We start from the raw sequence: 26,165 nt of genomic DNA, 5'->3' as shown, positions 1-26,165 counted from the left end.
TCGGCTTGCATGGGGAAATTAGCTCAGAAGGAAACGGTTCCATATCATTTTAAATTTCCGCAAACTTGTGGACCCAGGAAATAACTGGCCTGAGGCAAGATTGAAGTTTCAAAAATCAAAAGATGGGTTTATTGAAGGGAGGGGTACGTGCAAAGAAATATGTGGTTAAAGCAATCCTATTAAAGGTATGTTCAACTGCAAAGAGGCATTTTATTTTAAAGTCCTCATTGCATAAATTCCCAGGCAGGCTAGAGAAAAAGGCTTTAGAGTAGGAAGTGGCTGGATTTAAGAAAAAGGAGCAGGGATAGAGATGGGCCCAGCGAGGGGCAAACGTTCATATTACCTGAGCTTCTACTGGTGCAGAAACCTCGAGTCTGCCTGAACAACCAAGGGACCCCATTCCTCAGGGATAGCTCAGTCAGAGACAGGCAGTAGAAGATTGGAGGGGTTAGGTGATAGAGGTGAATCCACAGGGGTGCCTTCTTCATGTAATCTGCTTCATATGTTGGTGAGGAAGACTAGGCAGATCAAGGTAGGCCACAGAGCCGATCTGGAAATTGGCACAAAAAGCTGGACACAGCCTGGTATGATGATGTGTGAGCAGCAGATCGCCCAAGCTGCTGGTAATTCCAAGGCATGTGGGGGTTGCAAAGGAGCACTGGATCATGGAATTGGGGCTTGATTTACCCAAGAATGTCCTTGATATACCCAAGAATATTCCTTTTGCTCTTCTTTGCTGAATAGGTGTGCTGAGTGGAACCTGCAAGGATTCCATTGTTCCTGATCTCTCTTCCTGAGTGTAACAATGTGTAAATGGCTGAGGCAAGCCAAGGCTGATTGTCATGAAAATAGAGTGCATAGATGTGAGAAGGGGAAATCTGCATGGATGGAGGGTCCAGTAATCCAATCGGTTCTTTTAATGGGTGCACCTTGAGATCCTTATTGCTGACTCAACCTCTTTTGTGAGGGGGGAGAGTTATCTCCATGAGCCTTATCTGCATCCTTCCGGCTGCTGAGTTAATGGGTACACCAGCTTGCCGCTATCCTTTATGAAAGGAGGAGGGGAGTCTGAGGCAGTTCACTCCGAGTGCAGAGTGGCCTTGACTGGAAGTTAACCAGCTTTAGTTAACTTCTGGGGTCTACTTAGGGCATCCCAAAATAGGTAAGACATGCATTTGATCCCCTTACCAATTTGCTTGTTAGCAGCCAAATCTAGGCATGACTGGCCCACTGTCAGCTAAGTAACCTGTCCCTATGTGCCACAAGCTCAAGGCTCACGATCCTGTGAGACTCCTGAGCATGTCAAGAGTGAGATCTCCAAGTCTGGAGACTCAAACCCAAGTGAAGGGCGGGGGACTTCTAGGAGCCTGCAGAAAAGCAGTACTAGCAACAGTAGCTTACATACTACGCAGATACCTGTCCACATAAGAGAGAGCCCCACAAGCAGCTTCTGAGCTCCTATAAAGCACACCTGCACTGCTTCTGAAGTGACTACTGTGCACCTAGCAGGCATTGTGAAAATACAGCTCTGATGCTGGGAATGATGAGAGTCATGTTGGAAGAACTGTATATTTGAACTACACAGCAGTCCCACCTTTGGAAGCGCTTTATAGTGGCTTGCAAGGTACACATGCCTCTTTTACATGGAAGGGTATCTGTGCAATATGTAAGCCAGCACTTTCCATATATGGCACATCACCAGTATCAATAACATGCAAGTTTTGTGACATCAGCAGCAACGGAGAAAAGCATGTGAACAGCCATTTGATCATCAGATGGCGTTCGATACAGTCTGATACGATATAGAAAAGGCCACATTGGGCAGTGCCAATATCAACAATTTTGCATCGAAAATGATATTATGCACAATGCTGCTGATAAAGGCTGTATCAAATTCTAGATTATTATTGTTTAGCAATTTGATGCACAGCCCTACTGTCCACCATTCATCTGTTCAGTGGGGGTTAAGTGGGGAGACTGAATTAGCACAAATGCTCTCTCAAATGTCTACAATAGAAACCATGAGAGAAAAGAAAATGTCCCTCAGTTGAATTTGATACAGGAAGTGCCACTCCTGATGGATTTATCTTTTTCTATTGTCACCACCAGCTACACCATTTATCAAAGCATAAAGCACCTAGAAAATGACATGACCATTGTGGTACTGGCAGGTGCAAGAATGGGGCCAAGTCCTAGAGTGTGAATTTCGTTTCTTTCCCCCTGCATAAAAAGGTCTCCCTTTTGGATAGGAATACATGGTGTTCTGGGGGTGGGGTGGATATTCCTCCTGTCTTATTCACAGCAACACTGACTTTCTTTATAGCCAGTAAATTGTTGCTCTCTGGAGAGAAGATTAGAAGGAAACACCAAGAGATTAATTTTGTTTCCTTGCCCTTCTGGCTCTCTCCCACAGGCACAGTAGCTCTACAGGAGGGCACAGTTTGACTCCCTCTACAAGTATATTTAAGAGAAAGATGAAGCCTGGTTACCTAGCCATAGATGTCTGTAGCTGCATGATTCCCAAAGGACAGAGATTTTATTCATCTGTGTGGTTTCTCCTGGAAGGCACAGCCCTAGAAGCATAATGTACTGACATTTAATGTTTCTATTACAGAATATGGCCTAGTCTTTTCTAGAAATGTGGGAACGATCTTTCTGTTCACACCTTGGTTAACTTAGGGTGGTTTTGAATATGATTGCAAAGCAGGGGGAAGAAGCAGCAGAAGGTGACTCGTATTTCCTGTTTTTGTAGTTTTCCGTAATGTCAAAAGTGGAACTCTCACATCTTACACTGTGGTGAGATGTGAATGAATATTCCACAATGGACTTGGAAAGAAACTTTTCTTCACAAAAGCAGAGGATGTACTCTTTATATTTCATCAGTGCTAGTTTCATGAACATCATTAGGATAAGAACTGATCCAGCACTTTGGCAGGTTTCATTTTGTCACTGAATCATGGCATTCTCAAAGGACAAGAAATTCTTTTACATGCTCAGCTATTTGATCCGTCCAAGAGTAAACACAAATCTGAACAAGGCTAGGAAAAGCAAGGTGATCAGACAAGATACTACGGACATTTGTATCCTGTAGGTGTAGGCTGAGGTTTACATTGATTATGCTTAGACTGCCTGATTCGGTTTAAACCTGCCCAAATTGTAGTTTTGTAATTGTTTGTATCTCCTATCCATTGGTTAAATTTCAACCCTCCTTCCCATGCTCCAATGAGCCACTGAAAATTTACACTAATTTGGTTTTAATAGACTCCCATAGCTGATCAGCAGCAGTGAGTTCCAAACCCTGCTTCCAATACCACCCAAGAAAGATAATGGACTCATTCATACAATTCTAAATAGGGGTGGAGGAGCACCTAGCCAGGGTAGGAGAGCTGTGCGCACTTCCACTCAGTGGTTTTGTGAATCCAAACATCAAGGTAGGAGGAGGGGAGAGTGACCTTGTGGGAGCCAGGAACTGGGTAGGAAGATACACCTACCACATTCTTCTCCCAGCATTTTATGGAGGGTGGATCGGACATCTTACCCAGCTCCTGGCTCCCACACAAACACTGTTCCCAAATCCTACTTTGATGGTTGGATTCACACAACCACCAATCTGGAGCATGCATGGGTCTCCTACCCTGACCATGCACTCCTCCAATTCTGTTTAGGGTTGTGTGAACAGCCCTAGTATCACTAAGCTAGTGTATTGAGGAAGACATTCCATTGTACTTTAACTGTACTTAAAGAATTTGATATATATATGTTTAAGAAATGTTTGGTATTTTGATTTTGACTATGGATTCTAAGCCTTTAGGATAGGGCAAACTAAAAGTCCAAACATGTTTTAAAACAACTAATAATTACACATTCCATAATGGTGGTGTGGAGTGAAACATTTGAGTAGAAATAAGCCAGAACCTTTGGATCTTACGGTATCTCAAGCTGTAACCTACAAATGAAGAAGAGAGTCCATCCCTTTTGAGCATTGTGCTTTCAAACAGCAGTTGGTCTCTGTGAGTGCCAATCAGCTCTATTTTTGCATGTGTTTTGATGCAGCAACACTATTGTTGGCCTTTGATTGCTGATTACTATTGACAGGTGTTGTCTATAGCCCACTGTGAAAATCAGCACTTAAACATTTATATTCATTTTTCCTCTTCATCTTAGCCTCTGGGCAATCAGAATGCCCCATCCGTCATGAGGTCTTTGTTTTGCCATGGAATGCACACAACCTATCAATAGCATGCAGCAAGAGAATGGTGGGGGCACACAGATGAATTAAAATTGAATAAATAAAATGAGAGTTATTTATCGCTGAGCCTTTTCTTGCCCCATGGGGCACTTTGCTTGAGTACATCTGTTTGCATGAGACTTAGTGACAAACTGTTCACAAGCTTGAAGAAGGCCTTTCTACAGCAGGCTTTAATTGGCAGAATATATCAACACTGAAAAGTAGGTTAAACATAATAAATAAAACCTTTGATCAAACTTGTCTTGTAGAGAAATCCAATCTTTATTTTCTTGTGGGAAACAGAATTCTAACAAGGAAATGTTCCCTGTTTTAAATGTCTACCTGATTTCTGGAAGACAGGCTTTTAAAAAAAATCATGGAGGCTATTCTCACGATCAGCCGAAATCGGGCTAAGGGAGCCTAGCCCGATTTTGGCCGATCGTGTGCTGCAACAGGAGCAACGCAGCTTCTGGCAGCAAACCTCCCAAAGTACCCCTCCCCTTAGCCAAGGTTAACAGAGTGAGCACTCCGTTAACCTCATCTTTTTTATAGTGTATTGCTGCGGCAGGGCTCCACGCTGCACCAACACATGAGGAGACCCCCGCCTGGGAGGCTGAAAGCAACCTCCCGGGCTCAAGGGTCTCTCCAGAATGCCCCACTCACTCGCGTGGGGCATCCTAGAACTTCCGGGGGCCACGCAGCCCCCAAACCCTGCAGCCTCTGCTGGATCCGTGACGGAGTCGGCAGTCATGTGGGCAGCCGATTTGGCTGCCTAGGGCTGGAATTGTGATTGTCTGCGGGGAGAGCAGGCTAAGCCCGCTCTCCCCGTAAACCCCCTTAAGGTGTGTCTCACTGATCGTGAAACTCGCCTCATGTTCTCCTACATAGCCAGTTGGAACTGGAACTAGATGACAGGAGAGAACATTTCACTTCTGCCAGTGAGCCCCCCTCCCATATTATGATACTGGCATGTGTTAACAGACCCACTCTGGTAACGGGTGTTGCAGTGTACCTTCTTGTGATGAATTGCTATAGCACATAACTGCAGAACATTTGGCAGTTCAAGGGTTAATGTTTTACAAGTCTCAGCAGGTGTGTGGTTAGAATCCTGATGGCCAACTGTCATTTAAAAAGAAGAAAACCTGTCAGAGAAGGCAGTGGCAGTTAGTTGGGAGTTTATGTGTAATTGGAGTCAGTCACTGAGACACTTGGGCCCGGTTCACACACAATGGGAAACTGCAGGTGAGACAAAAACCTGAACAGGTGAACCAGGTAATTGCAGCTTTGTGTGTGTAACGACCCGCGGTTTCCCTCCCCAAACTGTGTTTTGTGACCTTTGGTTCATTCTAAGTTTCCTTTGCTCAAGGAAATCTATAGAGAAATACAGTTCTGGGAAGGAACTGGGTTCAGGTTTATGTGAGTGATGTGTTAAGCAACTGAGGGGGGGAACAATAACTTTATAACCAAACCAAGCAACATTTCAGCTCCACTGAACAGTAGAGAAAGAACAAGAAAACAAACAGCAGACATTGGGGCAATTCTCATGACCAACAAAAATCGGGCTAGGAGAGCCTAGCCCAATTTTTGTTGGTCGTAAGAACCACTGGGCTCGCAGCCAAGCCCCGTGGTTCTTGAGTGGATAACCCGCTAGAGAACCCCTGCTAAAAAGCAGGTTTGCGGAGCGAGCGCTCCAGCAAACCTGCTTTTTAGGCTTGTGAGTAGCCGCGGTGTGGCTTCGTGCCGCGCCTACTCATGAGTAGACCTCTGACCGGGAGGCTTAAAAGCAGCCTCCCGGCTCAGGGGTCTCCCCAGTATGCCCTGCGTGCTCGCGAAGGGCATACTGGGGCTTGCGGGGCCATACGGCCCCCACTCCCCCCACCCCTGCCAGCTCCATCACAGAGCTGGCCATCATATGGGTGGCCAATCTGGCCACCCAGAGCTCCCTGCTCGCTCGTGAGCAGAGACAGCGGGCTTAGCCTGCTCTTCCCATTCACCGGTAAAAACCGGGTCTCACTGATCGTGAGACCTGGTCCATTAACTTCAATCAATGATACACTTGTTTTATTATGGAAATAGCTTGACTTAGTGATTTCTGTTAAACCCTCCCACATCTGCAAAGCCATGTTATCAAGCTAAAGAGACTATAAGAATCACAGAGTCTTCATAATATCATTGGTAGCAGCAGAGATAAAGAGTGTATATAAACCTAAGAAAAATCTAAGGTGGTGGTGGTGGAGGGCAGACACACCATTCTCAGCTCCTGATCATCACACTCCTAAACCCAAGCCTCAGCCATTTTCTCCCTATATATTTTGCTTGGAGGAGAAACGCTGGCTGCATTCCAGGTAAAGGGTCGTTCTCGCAAGGAACTTTCCTAAAAAGCACTTCTCAGGTTCATTTGCAAAGACCTGCAGCAAGCCAGAGGAAATGCCCCTTGCTGATTGCATTAGAGCACCAGGGACTTGTACACATAGCAGGTTTTACCATGGGTTTACAGGGAAGCTTTACTTTGAACTTGATGTTGTCCCCAAAAAACACCGCAAATAGTGGATTTTTTTAACCTCAGATACCAATCGGGCTACACTCTAATGTGCAGTGAAAAACCCAAATTGTGTGTGAACTGCTCTCTGATAACTTGCAGGGACTTCGGGGTAAATCTAGCCAATATGTGAAAACATACCCTCCATTTTGGACGAGATGCAAATTAAAGGGCTTCAAAAGCCCCTTGTGAAAAGCTTCCAGCAGGAGAAACACAGAACAGACCTATCTTAGCGTTGCGAAAGGAACAAAGGAGAATGGGATGCAAACTCTCTTCCTTTTAGTTTGATAAGAGTCTTAAAGGTTGAGTTGAACTCTCTACCCATCTATTCCTCCCCATCATTATCAGAAATAAGCCAGTATATGAAGCACTTCACACAACACATGTGAAGTGCCTGACGGGGTTCTGTGGGGAAAGCGGGATTAGCCTGCTCTCCCCGCAGATGAGCAGCCATTCGTATCTGGGCAGTTGGATTGGCTGCCCACACATCTAAAGATCGGCTGCCCATGGCTGCCGGCTCCATCATGGAGCCAGCGGGGGCTGCAGGGATCGGGGGCCATGCGGCCCCTGGAAGTTCCAGGATGCCTCGTGCAAGTATGTGGGGCATCCAGGAGAGACCCTCAAACCCCAGAGGCTGCTTGCAGCCGCCTGGTCAGGGGTCTACTCATGTGTCGCCGTGTTCCTCAGCACTACACAAGCAAAAAACCAAGGTTAATGGAGCGATCACTCTGTTAACCTCGTTAAAGGGGAGGGAGACTTAATGAGGCTAACTGCTGGAACCTGCACTGCTCCTTTTGCAGCACATGATTGCCCCAAAGCGGGCTGGGCTCCCTTAGCCCTCTTTTGGGTGATCATGGGAATAGCCTCTATGTCAGAAGAATGTGTGATGTTTCCTCCTCCTCGGGGGAGAGTGTTCCAAAGAAGAGGGGTGGCCACAGAGAAGGCCCTCCTCTGGGCCCAGGCACCATGCACTACACCAGGGCCTTGTACACTAAGGAAAGCCATCTGAGAAGACCTCACAGATCAGGATACAACTGGCTGAGAGAGGCGATTCCGGTCTGGAGATATACAGGGGCTAAGCCCACAAGGGTTTTATAGGTGAAAACCAGCACTTTGACTTGGACCCAGAAGCAAACAGGCAACCAGTGCAGTGACTGTAAGAGAGGTGTGACACTATCAAATCTACAGCTACCCATGAGGAGGCGGGCTGCTGCATTCTGGATTAGTTGAAGCTTCTCAACCATTTTCAAAGGCAACCCTAGGTAAAGCGCATTACAGTAATCCAAACGAGAGGTAACAAAGGCATGAGCTATTGTTGCCAGGGCCTGCCGGTCGAGAAAAGACCATAACCAGTGAACCAGCCGAAGATGGGCCAAGGCACCCCTGGCCATAGCCTCCAACCGCTGTTCAAGCAGGAGCCGCAAGTCCAGAAGGACCACCAGATCACAAACCGCCTCTCTCAAGGGAAGCACAACCCTGTCAAGAGATAAACTCACACACAGCAATTGACCAGATCTCAGACTGAAGAAGAGCAACCTGGTCTTGGAGGGATTAAGCCTGAGCTTGTTTTGGCCCATCCAGGTCCTGACAGTCTCTAGGCACTAAGCCAGCACATGGATGGCATCACCTGTTGGGCCAGGGGTAGAGATATAAAGGTGAGTATCATCAGCATATTGATGAAAACGTACCCCCAACCGACAGATGACCATGCCCAGCGGCTTCCTGTAGATGTTAAAGAGAATGGGAGCAAGGACCAAGCCCTGTGGAACCCCACAAGAAATGTAATTGCATTGCACTGGCACAACTTTTGTTGTGCCTTACCTTCCACATTGGCCTGTACTCATGGAAACAACAGCTCACATAATCAGACTCTTCAGGGACCCCTTAAACTTGAGATTAGAAGAAAGTATGAAGGGATTTAAATAGTAAATCCTTTGTTGACTGGCAAATGTTTTGCAAACTTTATGTTATTCATACAGAATTCTTTATGTTTATGTAATTTATGTATAACTTTATGTTATTCAATTAGTATTGTGATGTCATCATGGGCCAGTTTTGAACATTGCAGCAGTGCAGCAACATTGTCCAGCAGTTGTCTAGTGCCAACAGATACAGCATAGCATGTCGCCCAACACAGAACAGGGAAATGTGGTGGCCTGGCTTGATCAAAGTGCATGGCAACTGCATGAGATGTGCATATCAATTTGACTTGAATTGGGGTGGTTTGAGTGATTCAAACTTGAATTGGATCACCCCTAAAATGGGGGGCTGAGGTTCGATGTCAAATGTGTTTGATGTCAAACCGGTTCGGTTCAACCGTTTGGGGTCAAACTGAACCACCCCCTGTTCGGTCCGACCCTGGACTGAACACCCCCCAACGTTTGGGGGATTCGCGAGCTTAAATTTGTTTATGTTTTTTTTAAAAATCGTTTAATCCCCTCCAGGGAGTTCCTGGAGGCGGCGGGGGAGTGGGGTCCATGGAGGTCCCTTCCCCCCACCGGCCTTCTTCATGGCCCCACTTGCCCGTTCGGGCACTCTTCGGCCATTTCTTGCAGGTGCGCAGTGCACAGCCTCCATAATGGCCACTGGGTGAAGGCTGAAAAATTTATTTATTTACAAATTTAAGCGCACGAACCCCCCACCCCAGACTGGACCGGACGGGGGGGTTGAGGGGGGGTGCTGTGCCAGACCGAACTGGGTCAGCCGGTTCTGTGCACATCCCTAGGGGCTGATTTGAGTCTGAATCGAATCACTCCTGTTTCGAATCAAATAGATTTGAGTGATTTGAGTGTCATTTTTTCATGGGAGAGCTGGTCTGCCAATTAGGGTCAGCAGGTAGATGAGCCCTCCACCCCAGACTTAGCGTATCAACCCACCTTGGAGGACCGGTCTACCCAACACATGAGTCAGGTTGAGGCAGGCCAGCGTGCTAAATCTGGAACAGAGGGCTGGTCTACCTGCCAACCCCAATCAGTAGACCTGCTCTCCCTGGAAAAACAGTCCAATTTTGAACTGGTCTACCAACTGGGGTCAGTGGGTAGACCAGACCTCAACCCGGATTTAGTGCATCTTGGAGGACTTGTCTATCTGTCACGTTAAGTGGTTAGACCAGTCATCTGAGATGGGCTGACACACTAAGTCCAGATTGGGGGCTGGTCTACCCACCGACCCCATTCAGTAGACCAGCTCTCCCCAGAAAAACAGTGCCATTTTGAGGCTTTGGGGGAGGGAGAGCTGGTCTACTAACTGGGGTAAGCTAGTAGACAGTCCTCCACTCTGGACTTGGCACATCAGCCTGCCTCAGAAGACTTGCCTACCCATCTCAAGCTGCAGGAAGACCAGTCCCTCGAGGCGGGCTAATACACTAAGTCTGGAGCAAAGGGCTGGTCTATCCACCAACCCAAATTGGTAGACTAGCTCTCCCCTGAAAAAATAGCACTCAAATCACTTGACTTGATTTGAATGATTTGAGGTAGATTTGCAGAAACAGCCAGATTTGAGGATTTTGCAATTCAATTCAAGCTCAAATTGAATTGTAACATCCAGTTCATGCACATACCTACTGTATAGTATCTTAAATACAAAAAAAGCACTGCAGAGCTATATTGTTGCCACCATAAACAAATAATATTTGGAAGCTACTATTTATAATTGGATTGCAGCTGATAGGCAACATACATAGCCAAAGCACTTGCCTCACTTGCATTTATATGGAATATCATTAGAGCAACATGAATTTACTTTCTTCCCATACTATGTTTTTTAAAACAGTGTTTTAAAAACTACATGGAGTTTTTAAGAAGTGGACTTTTTTCAACATGGCAAAGCATTGCTATTCATACTTTTAGTTATGTAATGTTTGTTTTTGTGCTATTTGATTTTAATTGTAAGCTGTTTTGTAAGCCATCTAAAAGTCTGTTGGCAAAAAGCAAACTAGAGATATTAATGAATATACATAAATATAAGGCAGTGATTTTCAACACCTTCTACTGATGTGCATGTTTTCCACCTCCTGGAAGATTTTTAAAAATACCATTTGATTATGCTATTTCTTTTTAAGCACATCACACAGTTGCATAAAATTTAATTTGTTTCTGTTCCATTCCATCCTCTCCCTTCCCTGCTAAGGTATTTCATATATGCAGCAATGTGAAGCCTGGTGCAGTTAACAATGGTTAGGAATTTGATGTAATTCTGATGTGGTCTTAAGTAAGCAAACAACTTTTCTCAGGTGGTACAGACCTACACGCCTGTGTAGCACATTTCTTGTATTTTTTAAGCCTCTCTCTTTCTTTCTCTCTCTCCCTGCCTCAGAGTAACATTTTATCACTTTCAAGCATCACATTATAGAGAAAGCAAAGAAGCTATCATGCTGAGATTGTCAGCAACATCTTCCACTATTCAGTGGAATCTTTTGAAGAACTGTTAAGACACCATTTTGGCCTCTGAAGGGATAACAAACAATAACTGGAAGATGAAAGAGCCTTTGAATCCCTAGGAAGAAGAATTGTTTAAATTAAACTACATTTGTCAGCAGCCATCTCCAGTACCTTTTTATGAACAGCTAACAACAGCTAATCTTTTTAATATACATACCGATACCATCAATACAATAATAATATATATATTTTTCAATTCACAAATGTGTCCTTTGGACCAACGCAGAAGCCAAAATCAAGACTTTTCCCTTACTCAAATTTCAGAGATACAGGTGAAACTCGGAAAATTAGAATATCGTGCAAAAGTCCATTAATTTCAGTAATGCAAATTAAAAGGTGAAACTGATATATGAGACAGACGCATTACATGCAAAGCGAGATAAGTCAAGCCTTAATTTGTTATAATTGTGATGATCATGGCGTACAGCTCATGAAAACCCCAAATCCACAATCTCAGAAAATTAGAATATTACATGGAACCAAGAAGACAAGGATTGAAGAATAGAACAATATCGGACCTCTGAAAAGTATACAGTGTACTGTGCTTGATTGGCCAGCAAACTCGCCTGACCTGACCCCCATAGAGAATCTATGGGGCATTGCCAAGAGAAGGATGAGAGACATGAGACCAAACAATGCAGAAGTGCTGAAGGCCGCTAATGAAGCATCCTGGTCTTCCATAATACCTCATCAGTGCCACAGGCTGATAGCATCCATGCCACACTGCATTGAGGCAGTAATTGCTGCAAAAGGGGCCCAAACCAAGTACTGAATACATATGCATCCTTATACTTTTCAGAGGTCCGATATTGTTCTATTCTTCAATCCTTGTCTTCTTGGTTCCATGTAATATTCTAATTTTCTGAGATTGTGGATTTGGGGTTTTCATGAGCTGTACGCCATGATCATCACAATTATAACAAATTAAGGCTTGACTTATCTTGCTTTGCATGTAATGCGTCTGTCTCATATATCAGTTTCACCTTTTAATTTGCATTACTGAAATTAATGGACTTCGGCACGATATTCTAATTTTCCGAGTTTCACCTGTATTTGAAAGAATTGTCATCATTCTAAAAAAAATTGGCGGACATCTTAACTAAAAAAGTGCTGGTACAATGGAAGAAGTACCGGAAAAGTTCAACTAACTCAGTTCCACAGATGGCTCAGTGCTGGAGGCAAATTTGGAAGCACTTTATGCCGCCTGAAAATATGTCTTTGATGGCTGTGTAGCACTCAGCTACATTTTATCAGGTGATAAAGAGGGCTTCTGGGGGAAGTAATTAAAATCCCCCCCACCACAAACACATATATACACACAGTGTTAATCTGGAGCTCTTCTCCCATTGCATCAGTGCTTCATTAGTCAGGATGTCTGCCAATGTTTACAATATATTAATTCAGGCCTTGAAAAGTTCCGATGTTTGATATTAGTACTGTTAATAATAAATAAATACATAGTGTATAATACACACACACACAAACACACACACACACTATGTATATATGTATATATGTCTTGTAAGTGGTAGCAATAGCTACCACTTGTAATTGTACCACAGCTAATTGTAAGTGGTCGGCTAAAATATTTTATATTCTCTCTCTCTCTCTCTCTCTCTCTCTATATATATATATATATATATATATATTTATATTTATATTTATATTTATATTTATATTTATATTTATATTTATATTTATATACACACACATATATATATAATTTGTCTATATATTTTCTCTATATATTTATATAGTTTATATATAGATAACAGATTATCAAAAGATAGAGATAGAGATATATAGGTATACAGTGGTCCCTCTACTTACGAAATTAATCCGTTCCGAATGCACATTTGTAAGTCGAAAAATTCGTAAGTCGAAAAGCGGTTTCCCATAGGAATGCATTGGGAACGGATTAATGCATTCCGGAGCCTAGAAAAAAGACCCAGACCCCCAGTAAGGCTTGCAAACTGCACAGGAACATTTCTTTTCAAGAATAAACAGGCAGTAAACAGGCAGGCAAGTCAAGGAAACCGCATGTAAAATTTGTAAGTCGACGAAACCCCATCTAAAAATTTGTAAGTCGAGGAAACCCCATCTAAAAATTTGTAAGTCAAAAAAACCGCATCTAAAACCGGATCTAAAACTGCCGTTTGTAACTCGAAAAATACTTATGTCGAGTAGTTTGTAAGTCGAGGGACCACTGTAGTGGTTTTTTCCTGGTTTGTGACTGTGATAAAGATAGACTAGCCGACCCGCACAGAACATCTGTGCACTTTGGGGCCGGCTGTTTTCCACTCCCTCTCCCTCCTGCCCCGGTCTCTCCTCTCTCCCCCCCTCCCTCCAGGCCCGGGCTCTCTTGCCCTCCCTCCCTTCCATTTCTCCCCCCTCCCCCCACACAAAGCCTCACCGGGCTGCAGGAGGCCAAAAAGGGCCCCACCTCCATGGTTCCTCCTCTCCGACGATGAACAGGGAAGCCCCGCCACCCAATTCCTTCCCGCCCAAGGCTGCAACAGGTGAGGGGGCTGCACCCCACCACCCATTCTCCACTCACCCCTGCAGGTGCCACCAGGGCCAGTCTGTCCCGCTGCCTCCCGCCTCCTCCCAGCCCAGGCTGTAGCTGTGATGGCTGAGCTAGGGCTGCGGCTGCCGCCTCCTCACAGCAGACCGCGGTGGCCGCCACCACCTCACCACAGCTGGGGCGGCCACCGCCACCTCCTCGCTGCCACCGCCATTTCCCCCCACAGCTGCAGCTCAACTCAATGTCCTTCTGCTGTTCGCTCAGCCAATCCCAATGGCTCCCACCGCCCAACCAATCCAGCGCCTCCACTGCCCAGCCAATCTGCTGGGTTGCCAGGATGCATCCCCACAGAGGCACGTCTACGGGGATTAAGTAGATAGATAGATAGATAGATAGATAGATAGATAGATAGATAGATCTATACACACATGTGCAAACACGTGACATCCATATATGGATGTCAGGTACCATGAAAACTAAATGAATTAAGGCTCCTGACACCAGAACAAGCATGGGTGTGTCAGTAAACAAAAAAACAGACTCCATTTGTCTGAATGCTAGGATATACCCTCATTGTGTTACTTAGCTGCAGTTTCTACCATGTTGCTCTCGTAATTACAGACACTGCCCTCCAAAAACACAATTACTATTGCTCCAGTTCCTGGGCCTTTGTAGATAGGGTGAGGTAGCAACACAAAGGGCGCCTTCTTACATATCTTGTAACTGCAGATTCAACAGACTCACAGTTTCCCTCTGAGACCCCCAGCATGCTCCCAGATGATAACTATCCACAGTCTGGGAGACTGCAAAGGGGGTGGATCTGGCTGCATGGACGCCCTCCATCCCATGATGGAAAGCCATGCCAGCCAACTGAATTAAAGTGGTAGGAGGAGCAAGTTGCCCAGCCAGATGATACAATGAAGCCTCTGTACCCTCAGTTTGGGAGGGTATAGAGGTTTCAATGCCTCTTACTTCAAACTGAGGGTTCATCCAGAGTTTGGGGGGAGCAACTGGAACGTCAGTTGTGTCCTGGAACCATGATACCAATAATTCAAATGTCACACGGGGTCAACTCAGGTATCATGTGACGTTGGAAGGCAGCCAAAGAAATAATGCACTAGATTTTCGACCTTTACACTGAACGTATAGGGCTGTTAGATTTGAATACAATACTATTCTTCACTTTAGCAATAAATGAATCTGCCCTATAGACATCTTGATAGAAATTTATCTGCATCATGTATAATATATATGATATCTCAAGTTTGCTCAATTAAATCTGCAATTCCATTGAATATTATTCAAAGGGGAACTGCAACTGTACAATCTTTGCTGACACTTGGAATATACAATAAATATTTTTGCAGAACTTGTCAATTGCACTCAGCTTTGGATGTAACAATGAACTTTTATGAGGTGTTTCATTATTAAGGATTAACTACAACATTACCCTTTAATAGGATCATAAATCTTTAATTACAGTTCAATGTGATGCTGACTAAAATTGCTTTTGGAGTGAAACAGTTCTATTCCTGGTTATGAATAAGCAATTTCTTTAATAGGTAAAGAAATCATAACTTTTTGAAATGATGACAGAGCCCGGTTGTTCAGCATATAAACATGTGGTTGTCTGTGATCAGAGTTACACATTAAAAACACAGGATACAGTAGTTTTACTGACTACAAGACCAGTTTAGAATTGGTACGGACAATTGGTACAATCTACAATTGTAGTGCAACCATCTCCAACACAAAGACAGACAATAACCTAAGATGCTGAACAGATCTTAGGGATGTACAAATTGATTTGAGAACAAATGGATTAGTACCCGAATCTAGCTGATTCGGGTGATTTGGAGACAGAACAAATAACCCCTGTGGTCCATTAGCTAGATTTGGGTCCAAATCAAATCGCATCTCATTCGATTCAGATCGATTCAAGATTTGCATTCCACGTATTAATTCCCACAGACTCCCTGCTTTCATTTAAAAAAGAAAGCTAAGATCTAGCCCTTGAAGAAGTGGAGTTATGGAGCAAAATGTGTGGTCACTATTTTTCAAGTGTTTGGATTCTTTGGTGTATAATAACTTCCCCTCAATGAATCCCTATGAGGATTCATTACACACCTTCATTTCTTCTATTCATTTTGACTGTCTTTTAGACAGTGCCAACTGTGAACTGCCATGTGCCAACTACACCCCACTCCCACCCGCAAGGCAGTGGGGTACTACTCAGTTTATGTTCTAGGATTTTTTTCAAGTGTTTAGGCTCTTTGGTGTCTAATAACCTTTCCTCATAATGAATCCCTATGAGGATTCATTACACACCAAAGAGTCTAAACACCTCAAAAATTCCTAAAATATAAACTGACTACCCAGTGGCTTATGGGTTGGGGGTAGTTGGAACACCAGGAGTGCAGCAGCTGCTCTCAGCAGAGTAGCCACTGTGCTAGGCGTGGCCACTCCTTCCCCCTCCCTCACTGCCCAAAATGACAGCAGGCTGGGGTGAAGCCATCTACCTAGCAGCAATTGCACAGATGCTCACCTGTTGAGGTACAATGAACCCATGGTTCATTCTACCATGGTAAAATACTGGGCACATATGTTGGGCTCCACAGGTCTGAGCAGCCAGGAGCGGAAGGCTCCCAGAGCTCCAGATGACATTAGTTGCCTGTTTTAACTGAAATTTAACAGATATATTCCTGCTGCAAAAATGTGACTATTGTCACCTACAAGTGACTGTATCTCATGAAAAAGTAGCATAAGAACAGTGGTGGCCAGTGGAGGCGGAGCTAGGTGTGTGTGGAGAATGAGCCACCAGTGTGGCTCATTCCCACTGTTCTTACCCTGTCTCTCTCAGGTGCCTCTCTCTCACCTTACTGCACTGCAGAATTAACCCCAGGGTTCCTGACAGATGATCAGCCCACTTTCCTGGGGTTAGCGATGCAGTGGGGCAAAGTTTGAGAGCAGGGGATGGGGCAAGAAAAGAACACGTGAAGCTTATTCTTTGCACCTCAGCCTTTCCTCTACTGGCCACTGCTGCATAAAATGCAAATGCAAGTCCCTACTTTTTCTGCTGTTTTCACAACTTCCAGGGCCTCTGTTATTTTAGTATTGATTCATGTAAAAGATTGAGGTTATTCACACAGTTGTAGAAGATCAGGCTAGCCTCTGCTAACCCGATTTCCTACAACCGTGTGAACTACTGGGCTCGGCTGAGAGCCTGGTGGTTCTTGAGCAGGTAACCTGCTCAAGTAGCCTGCCCCTTAAACAGGGTTTGCGGAGCGAGCGCTCCACAAACCCATTTTTTTTATTGTGAGTAGCCATGGCATGGCTCTGTGCCATGGCTACTCAGAGGTAGACCCCCAGCGGGAGGCTGAAAAGCAGCCTCCCGGCTCCGGGGGTCTCCCCAGTATGCCCTGCGTGCTCACTCAAGGCATATTGGAGCTTCCAGGGGCTGCGCGGCCCCCGAACTCCCCAGCCCCCACTGGCTCCATCACGAAGCCGGCAGTCATGTGGCCAGCCAATCCAGCCACCCAGGGCTCCCCCACTGCTCGTCTGCAGGGAGAGCGGGCTTGGTGCCATGACCTGTAGTCTGGGAAACATACCAGTGGGGATCTGAACCTGCAACCTTCTGCTTATTAGTCAAGCATTTCCCTGCTGCATCACTTCAGTTGGTAATGTTTATCACCATGCTGTGAAAAGCTTCACCTGCTGACTTCTGCAAATCAAGTTGCTTTGGAAGGTGGGGAGGGAGGGGGAAGAGAGAGAGGCTTTCCCCTCATCAGCTTGCAACCTTACTTCCCCTGCTGCAGGGTTTGTTCTACAATATTTGGTGCCGCAACCTATCATCTTATAGTGACCTTGAGCCAGAATAATCTTCCCAGGAGATCTCATGGCCTTTGAATATGTGAAGTGCAGAAACAGAATGATAAATCCCCAGTGGTTAGAAATCCATGGTTAGATATCAATTCATGGACCGAAACCAGGAGCCCTTTCTCATGATCCATGAGAAGGGCTCAAAGGGGCGAGGGAAGCAAGCCTTGAAACTTCCCCTGCAGACTATCCTCTTCTTGTTGCTGGGCGGCCAGACAATTGCTGGTTTCTGCTGGTAGCTTGGAGGGCTGAGATGCTTGGACATGTCACCCTACCCCCTGGAACTCCCACAATGCACTGCGTGGGTATGTGGTGCATTATGCGAAACCCACCCCCCCCCAATGTCAGCTATGGCTGGCAGATGATCAATAAAGCAGGATTAGGAGAGCGCTCACTCTCCTAACCCAATTTAAGAGGGTGGCTCTGGCGGCGAGTTTGCTGCTAAGGTGCGGCCGGGATTGGGCACGATACTGGCGGTATATACACAGGCAAAACCGTGCTGGGCTTCCTTAGCCTGGTGTTGCCTGAACTTGTGAATAGCTTCCAGGTTATAAATAATGCTTTAGCTTGCTTACATTCTAGTTCTAGATTGGGGGTTGGAGCCAGTCAGCAAGCAACCAAGCAGGAGAAAAGAAAAACTGACTGGTTTGTTGTGTGTACTGAAAGACTTGCTTTATTAAATTCCAGATGTGTTGAATTTACTCGACTGCCCAGTACGTAGGGCTGTTCTCATGATGCTAACCAGGGTTGGAGGAGTGCCCAACCAGGGTAGGAGAGCTGTGTGTTTGATCTTTGTAAATACAGTGTTTGTGTGTTTACAAAGATCAAAGTAGGAGGAAGGGAGATGATCGCGTGGGAGCCGGCAGCTGGGTAGGATGGCTTTTCATCCACCCATGATAAAATGCTGGAGGCAGAATGTGGATTGGGCATGCCCATCTTACCTAGCTGTCAGCTCCCACACAATCACACTCTCTCCCTTCCTCCTACTTTGATCTTTGCAAACACACAAACACTGACCAGGAGCACACACAGCTCTCCTATCCCGATGTACAGTGCTTTGAACACTTGAAAGTGCTACAGAAATGCTAGGCATTATTATTACATAGTGACAGAAAACCTCAGTGACTGCCATTTTGGGAACACTTCATTTACCCTGCGTTGCATAAAAACTTGGCATTTCCCATCTGTAGCACGGAAACCTACTGCCTATAATTGTTTTAAAAATTGCAAACATAACCCCCTCCAAATTCATAAGTCTATACTCCTACCCCCTACAGCAAGACTCCCCTCTTCTTTATGTGTGCAGCTGAAGCCTCTTTTGATAGATTGTCTGGATAAGGCCTATGGGAGAGCGAGATAGACTCTTTACTTCAACAGCTTCTGTTGACTCCCCCAGTAAAAAAAAAAATATGTTTCAAGCATAGAATGGCAAGCGCATCAATGAACAGGCATCTGAGCTAAGCTTGAAGGCATTTTGAGGGACTATAGAAGGATAAAAGGTCTTCTTAAAGCTCTCGATAAAAATGGATGAGGAAAATCTGTCAAGTACATGTCATTCTTCACAAAAGCCACTTGCTTTGAGGCAACAGTTGCTCCTATTGAAAGGAAGGAAGGCAGCCTTGCAGTCAGAAGCAAAGATGATATGCATCTATTATAAGATTAAAAACATATATATGAACCATTGTCTCCTATCTGAAACCATCATTTGCAATTAAAAGTGACAATAGGAGGAAAAAATACAGTAAATGAAACAAGAATGACTTATTTCCAGCATGGCCCAGGAACCTTTTTAAAAGCAATGCTAGCAGTGAAAATCATGGCACAAGGGTTTTTTTTCTGGACTTGGATACCATGCAACCAGTTTCTCCCACGTATGCTGCAAATGTGATGATCTCTGCATTGATCCCTGCTGAGCCAATGGGAAATTGCAGGATAGGTATAGGTGGCCCAGTTCACCCTGAGATATATTGTACAAAGCTCTGCAAAACATGTACTCTCTTTTTACAGATTACGGTTTCCCATACTTCTGGCTAAAGCTACAGAACTAAATTGGTGTGGTGAGATGCTCCTGTGTGAGCATGCTTAAAAATGGTTGCTCTTGGTTTTAAGATCCCTGGGTTTGTACTGCTTGTGGGATAAAGATCTTGCTGAAATAGTGCAGCACTACCATTATATTTAACTACATGGTACTGTACTATTATTTCTTTAAAGTAATGACAGAATCACACCTTTGGAAACACGGTGGTCATAGGAGAAGCACTTGAAAAGCCCACAATCAAGAGCAAGCTACTTCTGCGCAACCACCCTGTGCAAAATTCAGTTTCTGAAACATTTTGTAAAGCTCTGGAAAAACAGTGCTTCTCAACATGTTGTGGAAGCCATACATGGTGGTAGGAGCGTGTGATCCATGAACATATATATCAGTGATCTTCACTATTTTTCAAGTGTGGGGCCTCTCTGGTAAAAAAAAAAAAACACACAAAAAACACCTTCAATTTTAGAGCCCTTTCCCACTGTGCTGACCTCCACATAGTACTTGTGCTCTTCTCGGAGGGCCCTTTAAGAGAGAAATCACCCTCTCGTAAGAGCTCAAGGAGGAAAGCACTGGGAAGGGCTACACTTCCCAGCATGCCTTCCAAGATGGAATAGGGGCTTGATGGCTCTGTTTCCCTTAAAGAAACATTCTCTTCCCCCCCGCCCCCAAAATTAGCTCAAAGGGTCCCAGTCAAAGGTCTTTCTCATTGCTTTTTGTACTGTTCACTGGAGATGCTAGGAATTGAACCTGGGGCCTTCTGTATGAAAAGCATGTTCACTACCACTGCACCATAGACTCTTCTTAATGTGGTCCATCTTTCCCATGCACCCAGATGATTGTACATTGGCCCTAACATCTGATTCTTTAGTGCACAAAAGGGTAATGCTGTAAAAATGAAATGGGAGGGATGTAACATTTCAGTTGAAATGTTGTTGTTTTTTATGCCATTATACTTAAAAAGCAAATATACAACAGCCAGAACAATACTCTGTAGCAAAGCCATTTGTTTATCCTCAATAACTGTTGAACTGTTTGCTCCAAAGGAGTAAGGTTTTATGCTTTCCACCCTACCATCAGATTGGGGATTGGCTTCGGATGAATCATGCAAGTAATCAGTCATTTCATAGCGAAATGGCTCTGTAACATATGACATATCACATCTGCATTTATCTGGTGCCAGGGCGGTGGATTGTGTTATCCAGTTCTCTCATTATTCTTACAATTCCATTTTGAGATGATTGTTTATTATTCTTTTCCTTCTGTATGGTAAGTGATGTAGCTCTCTGTCCTAAATGCTTTCCTGAAATTGTTTTATAATGTCAAAGACAATAGAGAATGTATCTCTCATTCTCTCTTTTTCATCTTGCAATAATTTGCCACAGGGTTTCCTGAACTGCAGCAAGCACAAGGTAGATGACAACTTGCTATTACTCAGCACATTGGTGCTGTATTATAATTGTGCACGGACTAAAAAATGCATAACTACATCTGCACTAAAATGTGCTATGGGAAGGGGGTGGGGAATGTTACCAATTCTGCACATAAACATTTAGAGTGTTTCCTTCAGTGAGCAATTAACTATGCTTTAATCAAATTCTTCAGTTCAGATTATGCAGGATATGCAAGAAACCTAACAAATATATATAAGATGGTGCATTTGTGATTGTGGTGCTTAGCCCTTGAAGTTTAGAAGAGTGGGCGGAGAACCCCAGACGGCTCATGCTTAGTGGAGTCCGCTTTGTTTGATAGCTTGCTAGTTTCATTTTTGAACATTCTGCTGCTAAAGCTGCTAGGGATCTTTCTGAGGGACAGCCCAGGGAAAGTGGAATATTTGCCTATAGGAGAGCTATTTTAAAAATCTGAACAGTTTGTGTTGGGTAAGAAAAAAGTTAGGAAATACAAAGTGGCACTACAATTATTTGGCTGGTCTTAGTTGGCACACACTGTCAAATGTATTGTTCATTGTTCCTGAGTTGTGTCTTCTTGGTCTGTTTGTCCCAGCAATTGCATGGACTGTGCTTACTGCTTTTCAAAATGGAACTTTGCGATTGTCCCACGCCCCGATCCTTGTGTTTGGTGAATATAGGGAGCATTTCTTGATAAGAGAGCAAAGGAGTTTCTGGGATTGTTGCTTTGTATCAATAAGACTCATTTGCAAAATGTTGCTCCAAGGACCAGACTAAACAAGATTTATAAACAAGTCGCCTCCTGCATTGTGTTTTCCCACTTAAAACAGTAGCCATGAAGAAATGACACTCTGCCTCCGGACTGCAGCTCAGGGCTTCAGTCTTTGCCCCTGTGCTGTTTTCCTGCCAAAAAGCATCCTCTAAGCAGATCTTTGGGCCCTGAATGTGCCATTGCAATGAAGAGCACCTTCAGGGCTCAAGAGTCTGTTCAAGGGGTGAAGTATGGTGGGCCAATGGCACGGTGACAAAGGGCTAATGTCCCAGCAGCGTAGTGAGGGGAGGGGGGGCATGTTCACATAGGGCGACCTCTCCACTCATGGTGGTGTGCATGGGAGTGCGCACATGCACCCTCACTCACCCATTTCTACCCATCCTCCTTCCATTGGCTGGGCTCCCAGCTGATGGGTGTGCACGTGGCCCATCAGGAGCATGTACACTCATGGTGGTGTGCATGTGAATACGCACATGCACCCTCACTCACTCAGCTCCACCCATCCTCCTTCCATCAGACGGGGGCCCAGCTGATGGAAGGAGGATGACCTCCAGGCTGGGAGCCCCTATGGCTGCTATTTAAATTTGTGGGGGAGGACCACACACAGCTTTCTATCTCTGCAGGCAGCAGCAGGTGCAGCCTGTTAAAATTACTGCCTGCTTCCTGACTAGGACTGTTGCTTCCTAGACTGCATCAAGGAATGGCATTGCATTGTAACATGTTGCATTAAAGAAAGAGATATACATTGTCATGAACCCCAGCCACCTAGGGAAGCCCACCACGCCCCCTTGAACTTCAAAGAAAAAACAAGTATGGGTATCCCCATGAAAGTGAAAGCAGTTTCTAACTTCTGCTGAACACAGCCTTCCCTCCCCAAAGTCAACAAATTTGGGGAGATTGAAAACTTTGCCAACAGCCGTAGTATAGAATAAAAAAGAAGTGCTGTATTTACCCAAATTGAAGATGACTCTGCATTTAAGATGACCTCCTTACAAAGTACAGATTAAATACAGGTTATGCTTGCATTTTACTCAAAAGGAACAGGACTCTGAATTTAAACTGACCTCCCAATTTCTAATATCAAAAAAAACTCGGAAGAAACCTAGTCTTGGATTCAGACAGTATAAGGTTGTCTCTCTGATCAAAATTTGCTCACCTTCTAAGTACCTTAGAAACCCGTAGATAATACAACATAATGTTTCTGGAGGTTGTGCAATCAAAAGACAGCAATCATCAATCAATCAAATAAATAATTATAGAATCCATATAAAAACATATTTCTATCTGAAAAATCTACATACAAGATCCCTGTGCTTCATGACTGTCAAGTTTCTACTCAACTGACAAGATATTTTATAATTCTTTTTTGCTGGTTCTCACAGACTGGTCTCCTGAGAGGAATTCAGGGAGCCCTGCTCTCATAGGCCCTTGACTTACTGAGCAAACAAGGACCAGTGCAACCTTCACCATCAGAAGAGGAAACTGCAGTCAGTCAAGCTCAGCCATGTTGTCTATCTCAACTTGGTGACAAGTCTTTTGACTCAGCATGGACCTTTGGTCCATTTTTGATCCATCAGGACAATACTTATGCTAATATGCTCAGCTGCATTCTACAAGCATAGTTACAGTGCTTGGGGAGACTGAAAATCGTCTATCCACATGCAATTCTGAGAGTTAGTAAAAGAGTATAAAGAAGTAAGTCATGCATTTCTATATGTATTTTTCTGGCTGTCACTGCAAATTTCCCTCTTGCACTCTGAGGCTGCTTATAAGTATGTAGCTAGGTGGCCAGATTTGGCTTTTAAAAAGCCAAATTCTGGCTTACGGCCCATTTGACCCACGAGTATACCCCTTAGGTTCTGGCAACTCTGGTGTAGAGAGGGGAAATCCCTATCTCAAAATTCCATCTTATAGGTGCCATAAATTGGTCTCATACCACTGTTTTATCTGCTCTTACCATGTAGACCAAGTTCCATATTTGAGGTAAGAGAAATAAAATTGTCCAGTTTTCAGGCTTTCCTAGTAAGCAGAGTACATTGTCTTTTCGGCCTACTATTTTTCATCTTTCTATCTTCTTTGTAATTATCTCAGCACTAACCCTGTTTGCTATACCAGTCTTGAAAAGGCTTGATTGCCTTGAACTCTTGATAGGTTCTCAGCCTACGGAAACAGCAGTGAAATCAAATATCAGCAGCAACTTTCAATCTTTAAAAATATTATATATGTGTGAATTCAAATCTTTCTCAAAATAAACATTCAACTTTGAACTGCAAACATGAAGAGACTACTTATTTTAGCTATTACAGGTGAGGAGACATTTTTTAAATATAACTTTAGAAAGTAATATCAGCTATGCTTCTTTGGAGAGTAATATCAGCTATGCTTCTTTCTTTGCTTATGCACCCGATAATCCTTTAAGCATCAACACATGTTGAAAATTTAGAAAAAGGCACAATAGATATCTGAATAATATAAACTGGGATGTTCATTATCTCAGCAATAAATTGAGTTGAACTAGAACTGATTGGACAATATTACTGGCTAGCATAGCACACAGTTATCATACAAAGATGCCAGCCACCATATCGCCATTAGTAATCTCACTAGGAAAGCAAAATTTCAGTTTGCTACGAGACTCATATAGAAAGCTAGTGGGCTCTGAGAGGGGGTTGTAGTAGTTGTTTAGCAACTGGTATTTTAATTCCCCTGTGAGGAAGTATTAAACTAATATCACAGCACTTTGCCTATGGTTCTGTTGGTGTGATGTAGGTACTGAAAATCTCAACAGTGGTTTCTGTATGAATGGAGTATTAATCACTGATGCCTTGGTCCAATTCCAAGCTAGGTAATTAAGTTTTGCCTCTAGTCTCAATTACATTTTGTAGCCCTTATTGTTAGTCCCCTGTCTCATATTATCTTTCCGTGGAAATGAGGCACTCAAGTGACAATTTGGCCTTTGAAATTATACATCTAAATTCCTGTATAGTGGCTCCCATCCAAACATAGCTGAAGACAAATTATTCCTGCTCACATACAGCCTAACCTGCTATCCAGGTAGGCTGAAGAACTCGGATTTAAGCTAATTCCCATGCAACTAACTGGAACTAATTTGGTTTAAATCCAAGTTCTTTGAAATAACTGGGTTGTGGATCAGGCTGCTCATTTGAAACTTTTGTCCTACCGTGTCCTACATTCAAAAGCTCTGCGTAAAAGGAGGTTAATTATGATTGTTCCTGTTCTTCCCCTGTGTGAATGAAGCTTCATGATCTTCTATGCTTGGTATTTCTACTCCACTGAACACTCTCCTAAAATGGGCTACTGCCTTCCTACATTTCACTGACTGTGCCACTGGAAGTTGGGGGCTGTTTCACACAATATGGTTGCAACATGGGAGCTGCTTAAAATATCTCCAAATGGGCTATCCAACACAGTAGGGCAATTAACGTGACCACAAACTGGGTAGGATATTTTATTTTATTTTATTTTATTTTATTGTTAAATTTATATACCATCTTTCATTAAAACAATCCCAAGGCAGTTTACACTAAAATTAAAAACAAGACTATAAAAATGACACAATTAAAAATATTAAGCTAAAATTTAAAACATATCTGACTAAAACGATTTAAAATACAAGCATAAAAACTGTACAAAATAAAAGAAGCAGCAGTTGAGACATATAAAAGCCTGGGTAAAAAGCCAAGATTTAACACACTTTCTAAAAACTGTGATGGAGACCGAGGAGCGAATAGCCACTGGGAGAATATTCCAGAGTCTGGGGGCAGCAACAGAGAAGGCCTTGTCCCGCGTGCACAACAACTGAGCCTCCCTCACTGTCTGCACCCAGAGCAGAGCCCCCTCAGATGATGTCGTCAAGAGGGCAGCAACCCTTGAGAGCAGGTGTCCCCTCAGGTATCCTGGGACCAAACCCTTAAGGGCTTTAAAGGTCAAAACCAGCACCTTGAATTGGACCCAGAAACAAACTGGTAGCCAGTGCAGCTCTTTCAAAATAGGTGTGATGTGTTCTCAATGGGCAGCTCCAGATAAAACCCTAGCTGCCACATTTTGCACTAGCAGATATCATCTGTCAAGCCCCAGGTGGGGCTTAGGGACAAAGAAAACTGCCTTGTCAGACCATTGGTCCATATAGCTCAGTATTGTCTACACAGACTGGCAGTGGCTTCAAGGATGGAGACAGGAGTCTCTCTCATCCCTGTCTTTGAGATGCCAGGGAGGAAACTTGGAACATGCAGGTGCTCTTCCCAGAGCAGCCTCATCCCCTAAGGGGAATATCTTGCTATGCTCACACATGTAGTCTCCCATTCAAATGCAAACCAGGGCAGACC

The 26,165-nt window shown here is 44.1% G+C and overlaps 1 long non-coding RNA gene across 1 annotated transcript; it reads left to right on the top strand.

Annotated features, from left to right (window-relative positions):
* Nucleotides 1-5,258: 5,258 nt before the first annotated feature.
* LOC128351952 (uncharacterized) lies at nt 5,259-11,303 on the top strand. Its single transcript, XR_008320136.1, has 2 exons — nt 5,259-5,470; nt 11,082-11,303. It is a non-coding gene; the product is annotated as an uncharacterized LOC128351952 (long non-coding RNA).
* The last annotated feature ends 14,862 nt before the right edge of the window (nt 11,304-26,165 follow it).

Source organism: Hemicordylus capensis, chromosome 3 (genome assembly GCF_027244095.1).
Source record: "Hemicordylus capensis ecotype Gifberg chromosome 3, rHemCap1.1.pri, whole genome shotgun sequence".
NCBI classification, from domain to species: Eukaryota; Metazoa; Chordata; class Lepidosauria; order Squamata; family Cordylidae; genus Hemicordylus; species Hemicordylus capensis.
The sequence above is the reverse complement of the archived record's forward strand: the minus strand, read 5'-3'. Positions and strand labels throughout refer to the sequence as shown.